This window comes from Petromyzon marinus, chromosome 32 (assembly GCF_048934315.1).
Source record: "Petromyzon marinus isolate PM22_M1 ecotype Great Lakes invasive population chromosome 32, UKy_Petmar_22M1.pri1.0, whole genome shotgun sequence".
Lineage (NCBI taxonomy): Eukaryota > Metazoa > Chordata > Hyperoartia > Petromyzontiformes > Petromyzontidae > Petromyzon > Petromyzon marinus.
In genome coordinates, this window is record NC_133698.1 from 1,614,540 (window position 1) to 1,631,023 (window position 16,484).

Consider the following 16,484-nt stretch of genomic DNA (forward strand, 5'->3'; position numbering starts at 1 on the left):
CTGCCACTGAGCCATCCGGCCAGATGAAGTAAATAGCGGGAGTAAGAACATTCCGCGGTGAGCATCCTGCAAAAATATTCAGCGCAGCTATTTTGTTTTTTGCACCGGCAGGAAAAAATGCAGGAGGCTTCACCTCTGCAGCTGACAATAAAATAACACAGCCTTGAAACGTCAATTAATGAAGGCCTTGTACTGAACATTTACAGTGCGCAGATTTAAAAAATATTGAATCTGGCCCTTTTCCAACCAAATCGCAATGAAATGTAAGATTTTAACACGTGATCATTTGAGCATTTTTGATAGCAGGAACATAAATTTTGATTTAAAGCTATCGTGACTGCAGGGATTCATATTCTTGGTTCTTTCGGTAAAGTGACGTGACTTTACCGAAAGAACCAAGAATATATAGCAGGAACATAGTTTTATATACTCTTTGGTTCTTTCGGTAAAGCCACGTAGGTATAAAATAAAATAAATCACGACGTTTCAGGTGCAACACAAGCGTCCGTCATCAGGTGGGAAAGCATGGTCTGCTGCTGTTTTAAAAAGGTTTGAAATGGGTGTAGCCTAAGGGTCATTAAGAAGTGGCCGGGGCTAGTGATGTTAAAGTGAGAAATTAGCATGTAACTGTAGAAAAGGACATCGGCCTCCTAGACGAGGGCACGGAAGTGGCTATGTTAATGTGAGAGATTAGCATGATGTTAATGTGAGAGATTAGCATGTAACTGTAAAAAAAGGAGAAGAGCGGCCTCCTCGACGAGGGAGTGCAACCCAACGGGTGTAATCCAAAGGGCCTGTGGGTATGAGAGTGCAATCCAAAAGACATGAGCATGAGAGTGCAATCCTAAGGCAAGAGAGTGCAATGCAACGGACATGTGAGCATGAGAGATCTAAGAGAGGCATAGAGAGAGACACAGAGAGTCGAAATAACAGCTGACATAGGACTAAAAATTTACTTTATTTTATATATCTCTTTGCAGTCCTTTGGTTCAATGAATAAGAGAAAGGTGGAGATCGGAAAATATTTTGATTTGGCCGCTTCACTGGTTGCAAGAATAGCGTGCAGATTGACGGTCGGCAAAAGGCGCAGCCCTGCAATGTCCCGCTCACGCGAGCCGCGTGCTCGAAGGATGCACTCAATCCAGAGATCCGCAATCTCCACCCTTTTCCCATCATCCCCGTTGGTTATTCTATCGCGATTGCCACTGCAACTCGCAGCGTTAACTGTCTTTGGTTGCCATTTCAGCGCGATATTTTCGTCTTCGGGTTCTGTGTAAATTTGGTTGGAAAAGAAAGGCGATTAGGGATGGTTTTTCTTTTTTTTGTACGATAAAAAAAGATGACAATCCAAAATTTTGGCAAATGAAATATTGCTTCATATTTGTTACTTGCACCAATATATCAAAGGCCATGGACATACATTTTACAACCCCGCGCACACTAACAACATCACAAAACCCTAATGCTGCCGTTCACACACAGGCTACGAAATCGTATTCACAATAAATAAACAAAAAACGATCGCCGAGAGCCGTGTGCCGCTGCTGAAGGTGCCGCGTGAAGATGATTTGCATTTTGACGGCCTCTGAATGTCAGTGTCGGTCTCTGTCTGCCACCGAGAGGGTCATGGTGAAGAAACATCTCCTCGGCACAACTCTGTCGTCGTTTTCACAAAGGAGTATTTTTAGAGAAGCGAACGTTCAATATATGCGTAAATAAATGTCAATACGCAAATCAAATGCAGCGTGGATCATATTCAGTATGACGACTGTGACGACATGTCATTGTGAGGGAGGTGATTGTCAGCAGATATATCCTCAGTATAACTTGCAGGGCATGAAGCGCAGGTGTGCTCATAAATCTGTTAAAACTTGCAACATAATGTTAATGTTACAATTCATAATTGTACGCAGCTTTGCGATTTTTGTTGTAATTTACGACGCATATTCAAATTCGTTATCTGTAGAATAGTGGTGACCGCATTGCCCTATGAACCCGAGTTCAATTCCCACTCAAGGCCAATAACTTAGGGCCCACTGCATTTCTGACCAACAACACCTGGCCAGTGAATTTGAACATGTACACCGGACCCTTAAGATAAATGGATATACTGACCGTATTATCCGAAAAGCTGTCTCTCTAACCATGGAGAAACCCCCTGAGACTCCGAACAAAACCATCACGTTACCATACAGTGAGGGAAAAAAGTATTTGATCCCCTGATGATTTTGTACGTTTGCCCACTGACAAAGAAATGATCAGTCTATAATTTTAATGGTAGGTTTATTTGAACAGTAAGAGACAGAATAACAACAACAAAAAATCCAGAAAAACGCATGTCAAAAATTTTATGAATTTATTTGTATTTTAATGAGGGAAATAAGTATTTGACCCCTCTGCAAAACATGACTTAGTACTTGGTAGCAAAACTATTGTTGGCAATCACAGAGGTCAGACGTTTCTTGTAGTTGGCCACCAGGTTTGCACACATCTCAGAAGGGATTTTGTCCCACTCCTCTTTGCAGATCTTCTCCAAGTTATTAAGGTTTCGAGGCTGATGTTTGGCAACTCGAACCTTCAGCTCCCTCCACAGATTTTCTATGGGATTAAAGTCTGGAGACTGGCTAGGCCACTCCAGGACCTTAATGTGCTTCTTCTTGAGCCACTCCTTTGTTGCCTTGGCCTTGTGTTTTGGGTCATTGTCATGCTGGAATACCCATCCACGACCCATTTTCAATGCCCTGGCTGAGGGAAGGAGGTTCTCACCCAAGATTTGACGGTACATGGCCCCGTCCATCGTCCTTTTGATGCGGTGAAGTTGTCCTGTCCCCTTAGCAGAAAAACACCCCCAAAGCATAATGTTTCCACCTCCATGTTTGACGGTGGGGATGGTGTTCTTGGGGTCATAGGCAGCATTCCTCCTCCTCCAAGCACGGCGAGTTGAGTTGATGCCAAAGAGCTCCATTTTGGTCTCATCTGACCACAACACTTTTACCCAGTTGTCTTCTGAATCATTCAGATGCTCATTGGCAAACTTCAGACGGGCATGTATATGTGCTTTCTTGAGCAGGGGGACCTTGCGGGCGCTGCAATATTTCAGTCTTTCACGGCATAGTGTGTTACCAATTGTTTTCTTGGTGACTATAGTCCCAGCTGCCTTGAGATCATTGACAAGATCCTCCCGTGGAGTTCAGGGCTGATTCCTCACCGTTCTCATGATCATTGCAACTCCACGAGGTGAGATCTTGCATGGAGCCCCAGGCCGAGGGAGATTGACAGTTTTTTTGTGTTTCTTCCATTCGCGAATAATCACACCAACTGTTGTCAACTTCTCACCAAGCTGCTTGGCAATGGTCTTGTAGCCCATTCCAGCCTTGTGTAGGTCTACAATCTTGTCCCTGACATCCTTGGAGAGCTCTTTGGTCTTGGCCATGGTGGAGAGTTTGGAATCTGATTGATTGATTGTTTCTGTGGACAGGTGTCTTTTATACAGGTAACAAGCTGAGATTAGGAGCACTCCCTTTAAGAGTGTGCTCCTAATCTCAGCTCGTTACCTGTATAAAAGACACCTGGGAGCCAGAAATCTTGCTGATTGAGAGGGGGTCAAATACGTATTTCCCTCATTAAAATGCAAATCAATTTATAACATTTTTGACATGTGTTTCTCTGGATTTTTTTGTTGTTATCCTGTCTCCCACTGTTCAAATAAACCTACCCTTAAAATTATAGACTGATAATTTCTTTGTCAGTGGGCAAACGTACAAAATCAGCAGGGGATCAAATACTTTTTTCCCTCACTGTACATAGCAGGCGTTACCAAAAAGATTTCCAAAATCGTAAACAAACACAAGATCCAGGTCCGATTCAGTACAGTACACAAACGAAACGACATATTCTTGGTTCTTTCGGTAGAGTCACATAGAAGGGAAACAATAAAATAATAGAAATATAAAACAATAAAATTCTCACGACGTTTAGACTCCAACACAAGCAATCATCATCAGGTGTGATGTCATGAGAATTTTATTGTGTTATATTTTTATTATTTTATTGTTTCTCTTCTACGTGACTTTACCGAAAGAACCAAGAATATGAATCCCTGCAGTCACGAAAGCTTAAATCGAAACGACATATCTCGGACCGTGTTCGCGAGCACAAGTCAGATCTGAAACACGGCAGGACTAATACCTTCGCCGTGGCTGACCATTGGTATAACGCTGTGGGCTCTCGTGATATTTTTTTTTCCGAGACCAAGGCACTCTGCAAACCTTCAGGCTACTATCAAAGATTTGTTCATGAAGCCATCCAGATATATAAACATAGACATAATTTCAACGGAGAAGATGGATACAAATTGAGTAATCATTGGAAGGATGTTATTAACCAGGTAAAACCTTAACTGCTTTATGGTGTTGCCTTCATATCCGCATCTCCAGTTTCTTTACCCTCCCACTCCCAACTCCACTCACTTCCCCACCCCCCCCCCCCCCCCCCCCCCGGCATTTGCCTTGCTCGTCTTCTAATCCCTTTAGCAGCGCTTCACTTCCCCTACCCCACACCCCTCTAATAACCGCATCTCCAGTTTCTTCAGCCTCCCACTCCCAACCCCGCCCACTTCCTCCACCCCCCCCCCCCCCCCTGGCATGTTGCCTTGCTCGTTTCCTAATCCCTCTAGCAGCGCTCCACCCCCCCTACCCCACAACCCCCTCTCTATCTCTCCTCCCTGGCTCATCCCCCCCTCTCTTACCTATATAGCCGCTTATCGCAGCAGCACTTTTGCCCACTTCAGCAATTGTGTCTTGCTGTGGTTGTCCCACCTGATGACAGACGCTTGTGTTGCGCCCGAAACGTCATGATTTAATTTATTATATACCTACGTGACTTTACCGAAAGAACCAAAGAGTAAGTTCAAAGGGCTCGCATAATGCACATGCATAATGTACGTTGCCTCAGTGCAAGAGCGCAGAAGGGTGGTCAACAAATATACGCCTTTATATAAGGAACGAAACAGTAAGACTTCTCCACATATTTGACTGTCGCCTGATGAAGCTACTGGCGAAACGTCGTACTCAGTTTGTAAATGTTGTGGCTTGGCTCTCCAACACACCGGTGTGGTGTACTAGTGACGAAATGTCATGTTCTGTTTACGTGACAACCCTTACTAGTTGGCTGTGTCGGGTGGTGGCGGATTTTAACGACACGTTTTCTATTTACACGATATAACCAAAAAAACCTCTATTATGGATATTGGTCACAAAAGCCTACGTATTAATTCTAGATTTGAAGTTTTCGTGACTGCAATAATCCATACTCTTTGGTTCTTTCGGTGAAGTCCAATACCCTGGAGTCTACAAACTTAGTTGCATTTGTGGTGATTGTTACATTGGGGAAACGAAACGACATGTATCGGACCACATTCGCGAGCACAAGGCGGATTTGAAACATGGCAGAACTGGTTCCTCCGCAGTTGCTGATCACTGCTATAACGCGGTGGGCTCTCATGATATTGTTTTTTCCGAGACCAAGGTACTCTGCAAACCGATGGGCTATCATAGGTTTGTACATGAAGCCATCCAGATATATAAACACAGACATGACTTCAACCGAGAGGATGGACTCAAATTGAGCAATCATTGGAAGGATGTTATTAACCAGGTAAAATCTTAGTTGCTTTATATTTTCTTTCATACCCGTATCTCCAGTCTCTTCAACACTCTACTCCACCCCCCAGACCCGCTCAGTGCACCACTCCGACATTGTGTCACATCGGCAGTGTCGTTGACCAGGTGGCTAATCCTCACTCCCCCCCCCCCCCCGACTCCACACCCCGTCCCCCGGCCTCGGCATCTCTCCCAGCTCCGGCATTGTTCGCACCAGCCGTGTTGAGTACCAGGTGGCTGATGCTCACTCAACTCCCCCCCCTCCCCTATTCCACACCCCCCCTCCCCGCCCTCTACTTCTCTCCCCCCTGGCTCCTCCCTCCCCTCTTGCCTTATATAATATCTTTGTTACGAGAAGCTCTTGTCCATTACAGCAAATTACTTCTTGCTGTAACTATCCCACCTGATGACGGAGGCTTGTGTTGCTTCCGAAACGTCGTGATTTGATTAACTTTATTTTATTTTTTACCTACGTGACTTTAATCTATGTGCTAAACATTCAATAGGTTTCGGAGTAGCATAACAGTAATAATATAGTTGTTCCCTTTTTTCTGGCAACAAAACTGAAACCTTTTTACAAGGATTCATGTCAGCATTAACCACAATACTTTCAGTCAAAATGCAAACAAAAAGTTCACTCTGATAACATATGCATAACATATACATATGCATTGCGGGCCATCGCGGGGCAGCTGGAGCTGCTCTAGCACACGCTGGGCCAGCTCGTCATCACCGTGGCCGAGGTGGGGAGTTGCGTACCCGCATCGGCCTCGGGGTTCCCGCCGGTTCGTCTCCCATCCAATCCGGAGTTAGCGCCAGCTCATCGGCGGGCGTGACACTGGAGTTGGGCGCCATGTTGAGTGCGACGCCGGAGTCGGCCGCCATGTACACTGTCATGGCCGCGCCCATGGGCGCCGCGGCGCCGGCCGGCGCTGCCGGTGCGAGCACGGCTGCGCGGCGCACCATGACTCCAGTTCGCGCCGCGTACACGACCGCGGCTCCACAGCTCGCCGCGGCTTCCTGGCTGGACGTGGGGCCGGAGGCGACCCGGCGGTCCGACGTCGCTACGGCTGCCGTGGGGACGGCGTCGGGCGGGTCTGAAAGTGAGTATCGGCCGGGTGGGTTGCCGTGGGGACCGCAGCTGCGCCGGTTGCCCCCTGTCGCGCCGTTCACCGCGAAGGGGGGCGACGGGCTCAACTTCCAGGCCTGGTTTGAGGTCGCCTACGAGTCGGTGGGGTGGAACATGGAGGAGGCGCTGCGGGCTCTGCCAACCTGCCTAGACGCGTGTGCGTTGCAGGCGTACCGGAGTATCCCGCCAGCTGACAGGGCGACGCTCCAGGCAGCTTGTCGGCAGATGGCTGCGGTATTTGAGCCGCCGTTGAGGGCATGCCTAAAATTTTCCACGCGCCGGCGGGAGGAGGGGGAGTCGCCCTTGGCCTTCCGGTGTGCGCTCCTAGCGCTGGCTCGGGCCGCCTACCCCAACCTGGAGGGGATGGGCTTGGGACTCCCTAGCCCTCGACAGGTTGTTGGCCCTCGCAGCTGAGCTGGGCATCATGTTGTCCATCCCGGAGGAGGCCCAGATAACTTCGCTGGCTGTGGCGCACAACATGTAGGCTCACCTCGCCCTGCGACGCCCGGCCGTGGTGGTGGCGTGCACGGGCGTCCCGCTACCGGTGGCGCTGGACGCGGGAGTCGTGGCCCAAGGTGAGAGTACCCTCGCGGCTGTAGCCGCCTTTGACCGCCGCGGGGGGGGGGGCGCCGCTGCTCGCCGGCCGGAGAGGCGGTGGCGGGCGAGACCTCCTCGTCCGCAAGGCACGGGGCAGGTCACCTGCTTCCGATATGGCCAGCAGGACCACTTCGAGCGGGGCTGTAATAACGCCCCCGGGGCCTTCGTACGGGCCTCCCCTTCTGCCACCGGTTCTCTGACGGCGGGGCCTTCGCACCCACAGGCGAGTCACGACGCATCAATCACGCGGCCGCTCACTTCACCTCACGCACCTAGCGGGGTTAGGGTCCATCCTCAGGGGGGTCATCTCGAGGGGACAGTGGAGGCAGTGTTCGCCAAGGTGCGCGCCACGGGCTTGAAGTTTACACCCCAGAAGTGTCATTTGTTACAGCCATCGGAGAAGAATTTGGGACACATTGTCAGTGCGTCAGGTGTGGCCACGGATCCGGAAAAGACTGCTTGTGTTCGGACGTGGCCGACTCCCACATCTGTCGCTGAGGTGCTTAGTTTTGTTGGCTTCGCATCGTATTATTGACGGTTCGTCCGAGATTTTGCGACTATTGCGAAACCACTGCACGCTCTCTCCGTCAAGGGTCAGAAATTTCGCTGGGAGACAGAGGAGGCTGCTTTCGGGGCGCTTCGAAGAACCTTGGCGGGTGCGCCTTTGGGGTACCCAGATTTCTCTAGGCCGTTCCTCGACACCGATGCCAGTGACACGGGCATTGGGGCTGTTCTCGCCCAGGTGATCGATGGGGTTGAAAGGGTGGTGGCCTACGGCAGCCGGGTACTATCTCCCACTGAGCAGCAGTATTGCGTGACCAGGAGGGAGCTGTTGGCTATTGTTTTTTTTGTCCAGCTCAACCGGCCGTATGTTATTTTGTCCAGCTCTACCGGCCTTATTTGTATGGTCGCCGGTTCACCGTACGGACCGACCATGCGGCCCTCCAGTTGGCTAGAGGTGCTCCAGGAGTACCCCTTCGATGTCATCCATAGGAAGGGGACTGCGGATGGCCTTTCCAGGCTGCCCCCGGACGGCGGGTGTGCTTGTGCCCTGGGTTCCAGCCACTGTAAGGCCCCAGTGGACACCACGGCCCAGTTGGTCGCATAGGCCGAAGCAGCGCCCCCTCCGGGTGTGGCATTGCCTATGGATTTCAGTCTGGGGCTCCCCCGGGAGGTATGGTCTAAGTTGCAGATGGAGGATTCCTCTCTGCTGAGGCTGCGACGCCGTGGGGACTCGAAGGCCCGGAGCTCCACTCCGTCGGCTGCCCCGGTGATCGCCGTACATGACGGCCTCCTCATGCGGGATGCCCAGTTGGAACGCTATTGTATGTTTGTGCCAATTGGCTTGCGAGGTAAGTTGACCAGGGCCATTCACGAGAAACTTATGCACGTCGGCTACCATAAGACCTTGTTAACCCTTAAACGGGACTACTATTGGTCGGGTGTGGAGGATGATGTGGCCCTTATTTTGAAAGGTTGTCACGACTGTGCGCGGAGGAAGGCCCCAGTGGGTCAAGATCGGGCCCCGCTGCAGTCCATCCGGGTTTCTCGTGTGAATGAGCTTGTGGCAATCAACATTTTGGGGCCATTCCCTGCATCCCAATGGGGCCACAGGTATCTCTTGGTGGGAGTGGAGTACCTCACGCGTTGGCCTATGGCGTGGCCTCTGGTGGACCAATCGGCATCGTCCATCACTGAGGCATTCGTTCAGGGGTATGTTCTTGATAAGGGGGCGCCAGAACAGGGGCGGAATTTTTCTTCTCGTTTGCTCAAGGAGGTCTGTGACCTCCTTGGGACGAAGAAGGTCCGCATCTCGCCCTATCACCCCCAGTCCGACGGGATGGTAGAGCGACTGAACCGTACGCTCACTTCTATGCTGTGCCATCACGTGAGCGCGTCCCAATCGGACTGGGACCTGTTCATCCCGGGGGTGCTGGCCGCGTACAGGTTGGCTCCTCATGCCTCGACGGGGTTCTCCCCATTTTATCTCATGTACGGGAGGGAACCCGAGCCCCCGATGCATGTCCAGTTGGACCTGGGGCTTTCCAGGAAGGTCTCGCCTGTCCCTGCGCCGATGAGTGTCGCGCTCGATCGGCTGCGTGAGGCGCGGCAAGCGGCGATGGAGAATTCGACCAGCCGGCAGGCAGCTACCGAGCGCCTGCCCAAACACCAGGCTGCTGGCCTTCCGTGGGAAAGGGGCCGGTTGGCAGGCTGCACTGCCCCCAAGTGCCTGTTGGAACGTCCCCAAAGTTGCATCGCCCATGGCAGGGTCCTGTCGAGGTGGTGGAGGTTCGTCGGCCACAGTGTGTGCGTATTAGGTTGGGTCGCCGCCGGTGGATCGTTCACCCATCTAGGCTCAAGCGGGTTGTACCGCCGGGCCTCCCGGGTTCATCCCCACTTCTGGAGTGGCCGCCGATTGATGCGTACGACAAGCCGGGCCGGGTGGGTTCTGAGGACGAGGGCGTTGCCCTGCCCGTGTGTGCGCCGGCAGAGCCCCCGTAGGTGAAGCCGGCGGTGTCGGGCCGTATGGGGGGGGTGCCTGCTACGGACCTGGGTCCGGCGGGCGATCCGCCTGTTCTGACGGCCAAGGCCGCACGGAGTAGCGGCCTGCCCGCGGATGCGTCGCCGGTGCCCCCACCGACGGCGCCGCCAGGGGCGCCTACACCAGCGGATGGGCCGGCGGCTCACACACGCTCGAGAGGCCGGCGTATCCAATGACGGCCGGGGGTGGGCCGGCTTCTTTGTTCCCAACCCTCGTGGCCTCTTTAAATGGTCCGGGGGTGCCCTGTCCTGACTTTGTCGTGTGCCGTGCTGCCCTAATCTTGTGGGGTTCTAGTGGGCGCGCGTGTGTCCCCGCTCTCATGATGGGGGGGGGGGGGGGGGGGGGTGATGTAGGGGAGTAGTGGGTGATGTCACGTCACGCTCGCCCTCGGAGAGAGTGGCGTCGCAGAACGTGACGTCAGGCGGACCCGGGGGGAACGGTGATGTCATGCCCCAGGGGGGCATTTAAAGGGGGACCCGGGATGTAACGGGGGGTCATCGGGGGTAGGAGTGGGGACTCAGGGGAGCTGATCCTCACCCGAGGCTAGGGGAGGCTACTCCGCCCGACCGGCCGAGGTTGGGGTAGTCCCGGCCCGGGGCAGGGAGGAGAGCCGAGTTAGCCGGGGTTGTAGAGATCCTGGTACCCGTCCCCTGGGGAGTTATCGGCTAGGGGGGTGGGTTGGCGTAAGCCCCTAACACACGTTGGCGTAAGCCCTTAAATAAACGTGGCGTGAGCCCCTAACCGCAACCTGCTTCGAAGTCGTGGATTGCGCCGCAACACTTATGAAAGTGACTGTGTGCTTTAGCAACTGTGACGATTATCCCCTTGTACCGTAACGGCCTTCATAGGACCTTGTTAACAGCACTTTCCCCAAAAGTGTGTTAAGTCTATACGGGGGATTTTTGTCTTCAGAACAGACTCCCTTCGTATATTGGGACTGCCAAAATCATCACGGAAGCTACGCAGGTTCCGGCTGGCATCGATAGTAATACTGAAATTAAATGTGACCCACCCGTACTAGACATCTGTGAAGAAGAGCTTCACCAATCATCGGATTCCTCCAGTCTAAACAAAGCTTCTAATTCTGATGTTAAGAAAATTGATAGTAATAGTGCAGTAAAAGGCATACTGTTGTTACATTATTCGTGCAAAAGAACAATTAACAAACAGGCTCTCCACTCGCCAATAACGACCCCGTGTGGCTTTAAAGAGAACACAAACGTGCAATTGGGGATGCTTGGTGCATCACCCGAAACGTCACTGATTACCGGCCTGCCGGAGGGGGAAGGCAGCCTGTCCTGCTGGGCAGCTTTTGTGGAAAGGGGCCACGTCGGTCGGCGGTGGACAAGGCCCTCCTGAAGGCCCAGGTAAAGCTCGCCAAGACCCAGGCGAGGGCGCGCTAGTTCCTGGAGGAGCTGTGGCGGGACGCGGCCACAGTCGATGCCGCCAAGAAGTGGAAGAAGAAGGGGAGCATGGGAGAAGGATACGACAAGAAGGCATCCACGCGGACCGTGGGCAGCAGATGGAGGCGCAAGAGGAACTTGTTTCGCAACGATAGTAGACCAGGTGAGAGGATTGAACTCGGCATGGGTGTGAGAGACGGAGAGAGGCACGGGGTTAGACTCACCCGCTAAACAGGTGATGTTGATTCTAAATGCGGAGGGAAAACTGGAGGACCTGGAGAAAAATGTCAGCGACCATGGGGAGAGAAAAATGCAAATTCTAAATATACAACAGGCATCAGGGTTCCGATCGAACTCACGGCCACCTGTATACCACGCGAGAGAGCTACCATCTCGCCACTGTGCCACCTATTCGGGGGCTGCAAGTGTGCGCGAGTGACGACTGGGGGTAATCGTTCTGTTGCAGGAACAACTGCCCAGCGAGAGATGGACCGGGATGAGCTCGTCGTGCTTGTGGATGAGGCAATGATCTTCCTCCCCGTCCACACGGCGGAAACTCTGCTCTTCGGGGAAGAGGGCAGCAGCGTGAGCACGAGCCTCAACACCATCAGCATCGACCTCGGCAGCGGTAGCAGCAGCAGCATCTACATCAGCAGCAGCAGTAGCGGCAACAGCAGCAGAGGAGGAAGCAACGTCTACTTGGCACACCCTTGCGCCCCTCCACCTCTCTGTATCTCCTACAGCAGTGTTTCACGAACTTTTTGTCCTGCCGACCACTCGGTCAATGTAAAGATTTCCGCAGACCGCAAAGCCCCCTACGAATTGTGACAAAGAAGGCCTATTGCCCAAAACGGCGCCGATAACACGTCTATATATGTTTGTTTTTTTATTTCAAGGCCACAGTGTTGTTGATGAGTATATTGAGTTTATTTTTATTCTCAAGAGGCAAAGTGTCACCGGAACGTCGTGGAGAATGGCCCCTTGGCAAGTCGGCCGTGGCCAGATGTTCACCGCGTGCTGATTTTCTATTCCCCTAACTGAAGGCGTCTGTGAATCTGGACACCACGGTCGTGGATCCAAACGGTGTGCTGAACCTCAACCGAGACATTTTGAGCACGCCTCGGCTAGTAATGGTGGCGCAGTCAGCCGATTGGAAGTCTGGCCAGGAATCGGTTGGGAGTGACTTGCATATGGAAACACATAGGGATCTGTAAAAAAGACAAAGATCCCCCATACAGCCTTAACACACTTTTGGCGCAAGTGCTGTTAGCGAGCATCTATAAAGTCCGGCACTGTGGCACACGAGGAGGGTGGCCAAAACTACGCCCGTCCGCCTTTGTCTTATGAGTGGCGATGTTTACATACTTCACAAAGTACTCAATTGAGGCTCAGTCGACCTAGGGGAGACCCAGGACCCATTCAGATAATCGTCACCAGCGTTGTCCGTAAGCAGACAGAGAGCTTGGATCACCGGGTTCGTAGAGCAGCGCGCTAACCGCTACAGGACTGCTCCCTACGTACATTTAGAATCAACATCACGCATTTAAGAGTATTTCGCTACTATAAATTTCCACGTGAAAAGCCACTAGGTTGAGCTATCATTTGTGGCCAGGTCGCTTCTGAAAAAAGAGCTACATAGCTCAGTGGGCCTTATGTGGTAAAATAAAAAATTGTAACGTTTTTTAGTTTAGTCTAATACTGCCGATGTATTAACAGGAGTATTAATGGGAATAACATTCCGCGCCATCTGCTTCACAGCGAACATTGACGTTTCCCCTAACGTAACTCGCAAGAGAAGGCCAAGGTGTGCCGGCGTCATGGTCCAAACTTGCTAAATTCGAAAATTACACCGCAAACGACTCAACCATGATCACGCACACAGCGGCAGCCATTACTGCCCCCACACCCCTACTGGCAGACTAATGCCCCAAGTCACGAGCAAACCAGACTCATCCTGGTATCTTGAGGTCATAGGGGTTACATAAAAAAATACTTGAAACTAGGGCAGCGGTCCCTGGCCTGTGGTCCGCGGACCACTGGTCGACCCACAATGCCGAGCGGCAGACTCCACGTAATTAATTTTCTTTCCACAAACACCACATCCTTTACTACGCAATGGGCTAACGGTGATTTGTGATTCCAGAAGGGTTCGGAAGCACTGATCTGGAGGGTGTTTTAGTTCTACTCTTCTTCCATGGCCAGACGTCTTGAAAGAAGTGGCAGTAACCTACACTTTAACCCACCAATCACGACCTGCCGACTAACCCAGTGTTTTTCATTGCAAGGTCCGCGGTCCACTGGCGGCCTTTAGTGCGGCCCCTGAAGTGCAGCCCCCCGATAATACACAAATAGTAAAAACATCCCCCATCATCATTGTGCTGCTGTCACACCCCCAATGGTTGCAAATGTGTGGCGGTCCTCACACCGATGATGTCTTATCGGTGAAAGTGGCCCCCCCTCTGTAAATTAGTGAAGGACACTGTACTAACCGTGCTGTGGCCCGTTTGTAAGAGGTCATCCATTTAGTACGCAAGCAAAAATCTTTCAAAGCTTGACCCCTACCCGCCCCCCCCCCCCCATCTGCGTATGTACGCTTGACGTATCCCCGCCCCTCCCGAATCCTATAGAATGGCGGATCAAGGATTAATAATATTAACGTGTTTAAGCAAACAGATAGTCCACTGCCAGACAATCCAACTAATTTGAAGGCCAATGTAGACAAATTATTGAGGCTTCACCCCCCCACCCACCCCGTTTCCTATGCGTACGTACATTGTCAGTAGACCCCCCATACGCAAGCGTACGAATTTGGGTTCATGCGTACATACTAAATGGATGGCCCCTAACCTGCTGACCAGACAGATGTAGTGGCACTCACGTTAAACAGCCACACTTTAAAAGCATGTAAACATTCAATAGGTTTCGGAGTAGCGTACAGTGTTAAATATTTTATCGCTTCCGTTTAAAACTTTACATTCATGGGGTTAAAAAAACAAGATATATCATGATTACTTCTGCTCTCAAACAAAAATCCGGTTTATAATAATAATCTTGAAGGAAATGTTTCTCACCTAAATTAACGAGGATTTCCTTGGCGTGCCGCCCCTGCGAACACGAGGGAACAACAAATAAACCAACCGTTAATAATAGTACCATTTTTATTTATACAGCGTCGTTCATGCAAAACTACATCTCACAACGCTGTCGAAGACAACAGCAACAAATAATGACGAATATATAATGCCTCTCGCAGAAAAACAACACACAGCATACTCAAACCAAGGTCAACTCAACTGTTACCAAACACAACACAGCCACTATCATGGTTGTGGTGCATCGGCCAGTCATCTTAGTCAGTCGACCCATGGAACCTGGGTCTGCCCCGTGACCTCCTGCGGGCGTTCGACACTTCACGTGGCCTTAACGTGCACATAGCCTCGCACAAGCGATGTGGTGACGTCACCGCCACATAGTGGCGAATGGCGGTTGTTGTTATTATGTGTGTGGAGAGCGGTATTGTCACGGGAAGCGCGCTGCGCTACGAACCTGGTTCGATTCTCACTCACTGCCAACACCAGTGACGCTTATCTGAACCAGTCCTGGGCTTCCTCTAGGTCGACTCAGCCCCCAATGAGAACCTCATGCAGTGTGTAAACATCGCCACTGGGGAAATGAAGGCGGCTGGGCATAGTGTTGGCCACCTACCCCCTCGCGCGCCGTGCCGGCCTTCATAGGTTTTCGCGAACAGCACTGGCCCCAGCAGTCTATTAAGGCTATACGGGGGATCTTTGTCTTTGTTTTTTGTGTGTGTGTGTGTCAGAAGCGGTGGTGTAGCCGTTAGCACAACGAACCCAGTGACCCGAGTTCGATTTCCCCTCATGCCCAACCCCAGTGACCACTATCTAAACCGCTTCTGCGCCTCCACAAGTTCGACTAAGCAGAAAAAGAGTACCTGGTACGGTGTGTAAACATTGCCACTAGGCAGACAAAGGCGGTCGGCCGTGGTGTTGGCTACCCACCCCTCGTGTGCAGTGTCGACCTTAATAGGCGCTCACTAACTGCACTTGCCCGCAAAAGTCTGTTAAGGATATATAGAGGATCTTTGTCAGTGTGCTTGTGAAAGTGACTGTGTGCTTTAGCAGCTGTGAGGATTATCCCCTCGTACCGTAACGGCCTTCCTAGGACCTTGTTAACAGCACTTTCCCCAAAAGTGTGTTAAGTCTATACGGGGGATCTTTGTCTTCAGAACAGACTCCCTTCGTAAATCGGGACTGCCCAAATCATCACGGAAGCTACGCGGGTTCGGGCTGGCATCGATTGTAATACTGAAATAAAATGTGACCCGCCCGTACTAGACATCTGTGAAGAAGAGCTTCACCAATCATCGGATTCCTCCAGTCTAAATAAAGCTTCTAATTCTGAGGTTAAACAAAATGATAGTAATAGTGCAATAAAAGGCATACTGTTGTTACATTATTAATGCAAAAGAACAATTAACAAACAGCTTCACTCGTCAATTATGACCCCGTGTGGCCTTAAAGAGAACACAAACATGCAATAGGGGATGCTTGGTGCATCACCCGAAACGTCGCTGATTACCGGCCTGCTGGAGGAGGAGGGCAGCCTGTCCTGCTGGGGTGGCTTTTGTGGGAAGGGCCAAGTCGGTTGGCGGTGGACAAGGCCATCTTGAAGGCCCAGGGAAAGCTCGCCAAGACCCAGGCGAGGGCGCGCCAGGTCCTGGAGGAGCTGTGGCGGGACGCGGCCACAGTCGAAGCCGCCACAATCAGCATCGACCTCGGCAGCGGTAGCAGCAGCATCTACATCAGCAGCAGCAGTAGCGGCAGCAGCAGCAGAGGCGGAAGCAGCGGCTACTTGGCACAGTCTGAGTCCGAGATGTTTGCAGACTCCACGGCCATCGATGCCGATGATGATGGCTTCCTCCATGGTGACCCTTGCGCCCCTCCACCTCTCTGCATCTCTTACAGAAGTGTTTCTCAGTGCTGTTCGCTAACAGCACTGGCCCCATCCGTCTATTAAGGCTATACGGGGAGCTTTGTTTTTGTGTGTGTATGTGTGTCAGAAGTGGTGGTGTATCCATTAGCGCAACGGACCCAGTGACCCGAGTTCGATTCCCCCTCACGCCCAACCCCAGT

At 51.7% G+C, this 16,484-nt stretch overlaps 1 long non-coding RNA gene across 1 annotated transcript; it reads right to left on the bottom strand.

Annotated features, from left to right (window-relative positions):
- Positions 1-929: 929 nt before the first annotated feature.
- LOC142929614 (uncharacterized) lies at positions 930-14,440 on the bottom strand. The gene is made up of 2 exons (XR_012945801.1): positions 14,403-14,440; positions 930-1,269 (listed from the first exon to the last, which is right to left on the bottom strand). It is a non-coding gene; the product is annotated as an uncharacterized LOC142929614 (long non-coding RNA).
- Between the last annotated feature and the right edge of the window lie 2,044 nt (positions 14,441-16,484).